General features: G+C 48.4%; 1 pseudogene; it reads left to right on the top strand.

Moving 5' to 3' along the window:
- The first annotated feature begins 793 nt into the window (after window positions 1-793).
- On the top strand, window positions 794-1,463 carry LOC116554477 (annotated as a pseudogene).
- Window positions 1,464-9,809: the final 8,346 nt, after the last annotated feature.

Here is a 9,809-nt window from a genome sequence, read left to right as displayed (position 1 = left end):
TATGGCTGGGTGCAGTGGCTCACACCTGTAATCTCAACACTTTCGGAGGCTGGAGAATTGCCTGAGGCCAGGAGTTCAAGATAAGCCTGAACCACATAGCAAATACAGAAAAAATTTTAACGCAAAAATTTTTAAAAATTAGCCAGGCATGGTGGTGCAGGCCTATAGTCCCAGCTGCTCAGGAGGCTGAGGTGGGAGGATCGGTTGAACCCAGGAGTTCAAGTGAGTCATGACTGTACCACTGCATCCTGGCCTGTGTGACAGAGCAAGACCCTGTCTCAAAAAAAAAAAAAAAAAAAAAATTACCATCCATGCCTGTGACACTTTCAGCTTCTTGAGGGTAGCATTGATTCAAATGTCTGTACCCCTAGAACATACATGTATGCTGTCACATTAACGAGAGATGACTGTGACTCAGTGAATGAATGCATGAAAACAAAAACTCCATTTATAGCCATTTATAGACGAGGAAACTGAGGCCCAGATAGGAGGGCCAGGCATGGTGGCGCACGCCTGTAATCCCAGCTACCTGGGAAGCTGAGGCAGGAGAATCACTTGAACTTGGGAGGCGGAGGTTGCAGTGAGCCAAGATTGCTCCACTGCACTCCAGCCTTGGTGAGAAGAGTGAAACTCGGAAGGAAGGGAGGGAGGGAGGGAGAGAAAGAGGGGAGGGAGGGAAATGACTGAGCCTCTAAGCAGCCAGGTTAAGAGCCCTGCATGGGAGTAAGGACAGATGAAATCTCAGAGCAGATTTGGGGGACTGAAGGGTACGTGGGGCGAAACAAAACCTGCAATGGCAGCAGCGGAGGAGGAGGACGGGAGCCCCCGAAGGGCCAAATCGCGTGCGGGGCGGGGCGGGCGCGACCTTCGAATGTAATATGTCTCTGGAGACTGCCCGGGAAGCCGTGGTCAGTGTGCGTGGCCACCTGTACTGTTGACCATGTCTTCATCAGTGGCTGGAGACACAGCCAGAGCGGCAGGAGTGTCCAGTGTGTAAAGCTGGGATCAGCAGAGAGAAAGTTGTCCCGCTTTATGGGTGAGGGAGCCAGAAGCCTCAGGATCCCTGATTAAAAACTCCACTGCGTCCCCAGGGCCAGAGACCAGCTCCAGAGAGCAGAGGGGGATTCCAGCCATTTGGTGATACCGGGGGCTTCCACTTCTCATTTGGTGTTGGTGCTTTTCCCTTTTATTTTTTCACCACCATCTTCAATATCCATGAGCCTTTCCCCCGGGGTACAGGTGTGGATCTGGGACAGGGTCACCCGGCCTCCAGCTGGCAGGATTCCCTCTTCCTATTTCTCGCCATCTTCTTTTTTATGGCTGCTCGGTATTTGAGCTATGACTCCTTCCTGCCCACCTCCAGCCAGAGGAGAATCAGTATTGGGGGTCCCTGCTGACCCTTCCTTACTCCTGGACCCCCTTGACCCTCTATTTCTGTTGGCTAAGGCCAGCCCTGGCCATTCTGTAGGACATGTCGACATAGAATGGGAGAGTCTTCTGCTCAGAGGCTCACATAGTAATATTGTAATTCTCTGCCCTGGGGGAGGAGGATGGACTGAGAGAATGTCTTTCTCCTCTTCTGAGTCTTTGCTTTCCCTGATTTCTTGATTTGATCTTGAAAGGTGGGCAAGGATCCCTCTGACTCTCCCCTACTCCCATCTTACTGATTTAATTTAATTTTTCACTCCCCAGAGTCTAATATGGATTCTGACTCTTAAGTGCTTCCTCTTCCTCACTTCCTCCTTTAATATAAATTCAATGAAAAAGGTGAAACATAAAAAAAGAAAGAAAGAAAGAAAGAAATCTGAGAGCAGAGCATTTTTTGACGCTTCACACCACACAAGCCCACTACACACTAGGGCTCTTGTGATCCTCACCAGGCAGGGCCGCAGAAACAAGACATGTGTTGTTTTCTCCCCCACTTTTGGATGAACAAACTGAGACTCAGATTTAAATGACTCCCCAGGTCGGTAGAAGAACCAGAACTGAATCCATCATTTCCCAAGCATTGGGCATGTAGCCTCTGCCAGGCTCTCTGCTGGGCACAGGGTATACTGAGGCAGACAGAACACAGTCCCTGCCCCTCTAGGTGGCCAACTGCATAATGGCAAAAGCACAGTTTCTCATGTCAGACAGAATCTGTGTTTGAATCTCAACTTTCCCACTGACTAGCCTTGGGAGCCTGAGCTGGTTCCTAACCTCCACAATTCATGTCTTGAGTCTCAGATTCAAAACATAACCTAGATCAAACCAGCCTCATGCTCAAACCCTCCAAAGGCATCAGCTTGGAGTAAAATCCATCTGTGACCCAGTCCCTGCTCCTGTATCCAGCTCATTTCCTATTTCTGTTCACCTCTCTTTCCATCCTCGGACACACTGGCTCCTGGCTAGATCTGGAGCAAGACAGGCACCTCCAACCTCTGACCTTTGCCCTTCTTTTCCCTCTCCTGGATGTACTTTCTCCAGATGGACACATGGCTAACTTCTTCCTGCCACTCAGGTCTCCAGCTTCTCACAGAGGCCATCCCTGGCCAGATGCAGTGGCTCATGTACTTGGGAGTAGTCCCAGCACTTGGGGGACCGAGGTGGGCAGATGGCTTGAGCCCAGGAGTTCGAGACCAGCCTGGGCAATATGGTGAAACCCCATCTCTACAAAAAATACAAAAATTAGCCAGTCATGGGCCAGGGATGGTGGCTCACACCTGTAATGTCAGCACTTTAGAAGACAGGCAGATCACTTGAGGTCAGAAGTTTGAGACCAGCCTGGCCAACATGGCAAAACCCTGTCTCTACTAAAAATAGAAAAATTAGCTGGGCATGGTGGCTCATGCCTGTAGTCCCAGCTACTTGGGAGGCTGAGGCACAAAAATCACTTAAAGCCAAAAGGCAGAGGTTGCAGTGAGCCAAGATTGCACCACTGCACTGCAGCCTGGGCAATGGAGCGAGAAACTCCCTTTCAAAAAAACAAAAAAACAAAAACCCAGGCACAGTAGCACATGTCTATAGACCCAGCTATTCAGGAGGCTGAGGTGTGAGAATTGCTTGAGCCCAGGAGCTTGAGGCTGCAGTGAGCTGTGATCGTGTTACTATACTCCCCCCTGGGCAACAGAGTGAGACCCTGCCTCAGGAAAGAAAAAAAAAGCCCATCCCTGACCATGGCATCCAAAACAGTAGCCCTGTCACTATCAGCTGTACTTTTCTTCAAAGCACTATCTCTATATTATACAACCCGATACTACCTGTATTTGACATTTGTTAATGACCTGTCTCTCCCACTAGTACCTAAGGGTACAGATACACCATTTTGTTTACTCCTCTGTGCCTAGAACAGTGCCTGGCACGTAGTGGGAGCTCAATAAATTTTTGTTATACAAATAAGTCAATGACTTTCCTCCCCTTTGAAATGATACATACAGCTACATAGAATTAAATGATTGTAGAATTAAATGTTGGCTCGGAGCAGTGGCTTATCCCTGAAATCACAGCACTTTGGGAGGCTGAAGCAGGCGAATCACTTGAGACCAGGAGTTCAAGACTAGCCTGGCCAACATGGCAAAACCCTGTCTCTACTAAAAATACAAAAATTAACCAGACGCAGTGGCAGGCCCTGTAATCCCAGCTACTTGGGAGGCTAAGGCAGGAGAATCACTTGAACCTGGGAGGCAGAGGTTGTAGTGAGCCAAGATCGCACCACTGCACTCCAGCCTGGGCAACAGAGTGAGGCTCCATTCTAAAAAAAAAAAAAAAAAAAAAAAAAGAAAAACTTATTAAAAAGAGAATTAAATGATGTCATACATGGAGGACGCCTTGCCTGGTGCAGGAGCTTCATCGGCACGCAATAATGGTCGCTGCTTTATTGCCATCGTTCTTGCTGTTGTTGTTTTGGTGCTCGCCAGCTCATGGGGGAGACCGGTGTAATTTGTGATAATAATAAAGCTCTTGGGCCGGGCGCGGTGGCTCACACCTGTAATCCCAGCACTTTGGGAGGCCGAGGCAGGTGGATCACGAGGTCAGGAGATCAAGACCCTCCTGGCCAGCATGGTGAAACCCCATCTCTACTAAATACAAAAAATTAGCCAGGCGTGGTGGTGCCTGCCTGTAGTCCCAGCTACTTGGGAGGCTGAGGCAAGGGAACACTTGAACCTGGGAAGTGGAGATTGCAGTGAGCTACCACCACTACACTCCAGCCTGGGCAACACAGCAAGACTGTCTCAAAAATAATAATAATAATAATAATAATCTTATTCCTGAGACTTCTGCTCCACTTTGGGGTGTGGGCAGCAGCCCCTCCATCTGCCTGAACAGCAGGGCCTGAAACTTTTATCTGGACTGCCAAGGTCACCCTCTGGGTCTGGCCCTGATGGTGGGAGACCTCTCTCTGGGGCCTGCCTGGGCTGGGGGTAGTGGGCAGAGCCCAGCCCAGGCCTCAGAAACCCGTGATTTCCCCCCAGAGCAGGCCCCACATCAAAGACAATCTCAGAGGGGCGAGGCCTCAGGATAAATGGAAGATTAAAGAAGGCTCAGTCTCCACAAGGCCACAGGGAGAGGCGGCCAGCAGGCGACCACAGTGGGGAGGCCCCGACACAGCCCTGGCAGTGGCCATCTTGGGGGATAAGAGAAGAGAAGGAGGTCCAGTCCTTGGCAAGGGGAGCCAGGAGGACACCTTAGCATAGGGGGTACTCCTTGTGATTAAATCTGGATGCAGGGCTCCATTCCATGCCAGCTTCTTAACCCTTTCCCAGCCAGGAGGCAGCAGGGAGCTCAGGATAGGAAGCCCTGGGCCTGTCTTCAAGAGACTTGGTTTGGTCATTGGGGTTTGCTCTCTCCAGCAAGGGAGCCTGTAATGAGGACCTCCTGGCCCCGGTCTTCCTCCCCAGGGAAGGTCTGTAATTAGTGCAGGAGGCAAGGCTGGGGAAGCGCAAACAATGTCATTTGAACCAGGATGAGACAGGGCTCAATTGCTAGTCTGTACTTTTTTATTTTCCTGGTGCCATTTCATATACAAAACTCCAGCAAACTTAACCCTTTCCTGGTTGGGCCCAGATGCCAGAGTTTCAGCTGGGCATAGCATCCATTCCTGTGCCTAAAGTGCGCCATTCTTACCTGTACCACAAACACCCCAGTACAGGTAAGCCATGGTTTCAGACTTCCTCAACACCAGCCAATCCATCATCCAACCAGCCTTTGCCGAATGCCACCAGATGCCAAGCGCCAAGGGGAGGGGACCCAAGGGAAAGTCTCCCTTTCTGTTAACAAGGAGCTGACAATCCCTCTGAGCAGCGGGGGAATGCATACTCGAAACAGGTGGCAGGCAATGGAAGGGAAAGTGGACGCTGCTGAGGACCAGCATAGGGCAGGGAAGGAAGCCGGGTGGAGGCAGAGTACAAACGATGGGGGCAGGGAGGATGGGCGTGTGGTAAGCGCTCAGTAAATATGTTCCAAGGGAGATATCTTCCTGGAACAGAGCTTTTCTGCAATCAGGGCCTGAGGGCTGAACCCACAGAGACAAGGGAGGTGGGCAAAGGCAGCCCCCAGGTGGGAATGGATGTCAGAACTATTGCGACAGGCAGAGGCTATTGCCTCCTCCCCAGTGCTCCTGGAACACCCATTCTGAATCCATGAACTACAGGTTTATCTCACACTGGACTACACCTGCCTGATTACAGATCTGGCTCCTCCACTAGATTGCAAGCAGCCAGAGGGCTTTGTCTATTCACTTCTGGTCTCGGGGGCCTCAGCACTGATCCTGGCACACAAGAGGTGCTCAATAAATGCTCTTGATTGTTTATTTTTTAATTTTTTTTATTTTTGGGGGGAATAGAGTCTTGCTCTGTTGCCCAGGCTGGAGTGCAGTGGTGCAATCTTGGCTCACTGCAACCTCCACTTCCCAGGTTCAAGCAATTCTCCTGTCTCAGGCTCCCGAGTAGCGGGAATTACAGCACACACCGCCACACCTGGCTAATTTTTGTATTTTTAGTAGAGAGAGCATTTTACCATATTGGTCAAGCTGGTCTGGAACTCCTAACCTCAGGTGATCCACCCACCTTGGCCTCCCAAAGCGCTGGGATTACAGGCATGAGCCATCACTCCTGGCCAATAAACGCTCTTTGAATAGACAGCAAGGCTTGCATGAGATGGTGAGAGAAGTGAGGGAGAATCCAACTCTACAGACCTTCCCAGGGAGGATGCAAACTGTAGCCCCACTTCCCTTGCAAATCACAAAGCATTATCTCTAACATATAAAGTTTAGCTTCTAGAAATCAGTAAGACCAACCACCAATTTTTAAAGGACAAGGAATGTGCATAGTCTACAGAAAATGACACATAAATTGTCCTAACACATCTAAAAAGATGCTCAAGATAAATGCAAATTTAAAATATACTGGAGGCTGAGCCCAGTGGCTCACACCTGTAATCCCAACACTTTAGGAGGCTGAGGCAGGAGGATCACTTGAGGCCAGAAGTTGAGACCAGCCTGAGCAACATAGTGAGACCTCGTCTCTACAAATAATAATAACAAATTATCTAGGCATGGTGGCACATGCCTGTAGTCCCAGCTGCTCATATAGCTGATGTGGGAGGATTGCTTGAGCCCAGAAGGTCGAGGCTACAGTGAGCCATAACTGTGCTGCTGCACTCCAACCTGGGCGACAGAGCAAGACCTTGTCTCCAAAAAATAAATAAATAAAATACACTGGAAACCATTTCTTATTGATCAGATTAGAAAATTCCATAAGTTTGATAATATCCTTTCTTTGAGAGACTATAGAACAATCAGCAGTGCCGTATATTCCCGGTGGGAGTGTACATTGGTACAAGATATTTGAGAATGCCTGCCAACATTACAAATGCACGTTCTCTTGGACCCAGCAACCCTAATTCTGAGAATTTATCCTCCATGCAGTGCTTGAACAAGTCTATCCTTGCAGCACTGTTTGTTATAGTAAAAAACTAGAAACAATCCAATTGTCCGTTTGTTGGGGACAGGTAAATAAATGATGGTACATTCATACAATGGGTGGCTATGCAGCTATTTAAAAGAAAAAGAATGAGGAAGTTCTTTATGTGCTCATACAGGAAGATCTTCAAAATAGATTAAGTGGGGGGAAAAAGATGCAGAACAGTGTGTATAATACTTTTCAATTTAAAAAGAGAGGTAGAGTGTACTGGTATTGTGGCGCATGCGTGATAATCCCAGCACTTGGGAGGCAAGGCAGGAGAATCAGTTGGAGCCAGGGGCTCGAGACCAGCCTGCGCTCAACTGCTAGTCTGCACTTTTTTATTTTCCCGGTGCCATTTCATATACAAAACTCCAGCAAACTTAACCCTTTCCTGGTTGGGCCCAGATGCCAGGGTTTCAGCTGGGCATAGCATCCATTCCTGTGCCTACAGTGCGCCATTCTCACCTCCACCACGAACACCAGTACAGGTAAGCCATGGTTTCAGACTTCCTCCACACCAGCCAATCCATCCATCAGCCAACCAGCCTTTGCCGAATGCTCCTTGGTTGTTTATTTTTTTATTTTTTTATTTTGCAGGGGGATGGAGTCTCGCTCTGTTGCTAGAGCATATCGAGACCCTGTCTCTACAAAAAATTTGAAAATTAGCTGGGCACACCTGTAGTGCTCAAGAGGCTGAGGCAGAAGGATTGCTTGAGTCCCTGAGGCTACTGTAAGCTGTGATTGCGTCCGGTGCTCTAGCCTGGACGACAGAGAAATACCTTGTCTCTCTTTTTTTTTTTTTTTTCCAGACGGAGTTTCACTCTCGTTACCCAGGCTGGAGTGCAATGGCGCGATCTCGGCTCACTGCAACCTCCGCCTCCTGGGTTCAGGCAATTCTCCTGCCTCAACCTCCTGAGTAGCTGGGATTACAGGCACGCACCACCATGCCCAGCTAATTTTTTGTATTTTTTTAGTAGAGACGGGGTTTCACCATGTTGACCAGGATGGTCTCGATCTCTTGACCTCGTGATCCACCCGCGTCGGCCTCCCAAAGTGCTGGGATTACAGGCTTGAGCCACCGCGCCTGGCCTAAATACCTTGTCTCTTAAAAAACAAAAACAAAATGGAGAGAGAGAGTGAAAAATAGCTATGTGCATACACACACACACACACACACACACACCATAGAAGGATGCCCAAGAAAGTAGTAAAATTGATTATATGTTGGTTAAAGGGTGGGAACTTAGTGGTTAGGATATAGGATGCAGAGATGAAAGGATTACTTTTTGTTGCATTCTTTTTTAATGTTTTAACTCATCTGAATACATTATCTGTTCAAGAAATTGAAAAAGACACTCACACAAACTTTTACCTAGGACTGAGGATTCTTGGATTCTTCGCAAGTTGCTGGGTAATGTGATTCTACCTCAGCCGGCTATCCCTCTGTCATTTTCCCTCCCTCATTCCCACCAGGTTTTCCTGAGACCCTGGATTCCAGTAAGCAGTGCTGCCATCTCAACTCCTGCCTCCAGATCATGGGCTATGAAGTCAGACCAAGTCACTGTGTGATCTCAGGCAACTTACTTCATCTCTCTGGGCTTTAATAAAACAGAGTAATCCTAGTACCTGTCTCCAAGGGCTACAGTAAGGTGTAAATGAGAAAAGTCATCTTGGCACCAATAAAAATTCAAAAAAAAAAAAAAAAAGAGAGAGAGAAAGAAAACTCATAGGATGTGTTTAGCGTAGATCCTGGGACTTGATCAATGCCATATTGTATAAATATACAAGGTTTCCGTTCATATTCTTTGCCAATATTTTAATCGGATTGTTGGTCTTTGTCGTTTTGGTTTAGAGGAGATCTATTGATTCAGAAGATTGAGATATGCATTGCAAACTGGCGGAGCATTGAAAAGCAATAAGACCCAATAAATGACGGTTTGTGAAAATCACTGTATATTTCTGTGATGGTTTCTTTCCCAAGTCATGCATGCTGGTATTTGAAGGTATCCCACAATGAAGACCCTGGGGCACATCTGGACATCCCCCAAGGAGCAGAGTCTTTTGTCGCTGCCTCTGTGTCTCTCAACCAGTCTCCCCTGGGTCGTCAGCGATTGTCATTCTTGGAGCTGCTTCCAGCTGCAGCCCTCAAAACAATCCCTTTTACTCTAGATGAGACTCATTCTCTGTGTCTTCCCTGGAAGTCCCCAGGCTTGTGGGGTATGTGTGTGATACCAGCTCCTATAAGAAATAAATTCAACTGAGCACGGTGGCTCACACCTGTAATCCCAGCATTTTGGGAGGCCAAGGCAGGCAGATCACTTGAGGCCAGAAGTTCAAAACGAGCCTGGCCAACATAGTGAAACCTCGTCTCTACTAAAAATATAAAAATTAGTCAGACGTGGTAGTGCACCCCTGTAATCCCAGCTACTCAGGAGGCTGAGGCAGGAGAATCACTTGAACCCGGGAGGTGGAGGTTGCAGTGAGCCGAGATCCCACTACTGCCTCCAGCATGGGCGACAGAGCGAGATTACGTCTCTAAAAAAATTCTCCAAGGAGTACAAGTAAAGCCTCCCCAGGAAACCCTAAGTCTTCATTCCAAAAGAGAGAGAATCCTGCCGGGCTGGTCTGAAGGGACAGCTGGAGGGATTGGGTTGCAGAATACACACCCTTGGGGCCCCTCACTCTGATCTGTGGATACCTGGTGCTTGCTTGCCAAAGAGCCGAGGAAAAAACGTGGCTCCTCTGGGCCTGCATCCATTCATTTTTCTCCAGAGAGTTGGTTCACCCTTCAGTTCCGGAGGCTCCCGAAATGTTCCTCAGAGAACCTGGAATATATATTTGCTTTAACCAGTGATTGCCAAGGCCAAG

Source organism: Sapajus apella, unplaced genomic scaffold, assembly GCF_009761245.1.
Source record: "Sapajus apella isolate SASKATOON/1434 unplaced genomic scaffold, GSC_monkey_1.0 scaffold14, whole genome shotgun sequence".
In the NCBI taxonomy this organism is placed as follows: Eukaryota; Metazoa; Chordata; class Mammalia; order Primates; family Cebidae; genus Sapajus; species Sapajus apella.
This window is presented reverse-complemented; position numbering and strand designations above follow the sequence as displayed.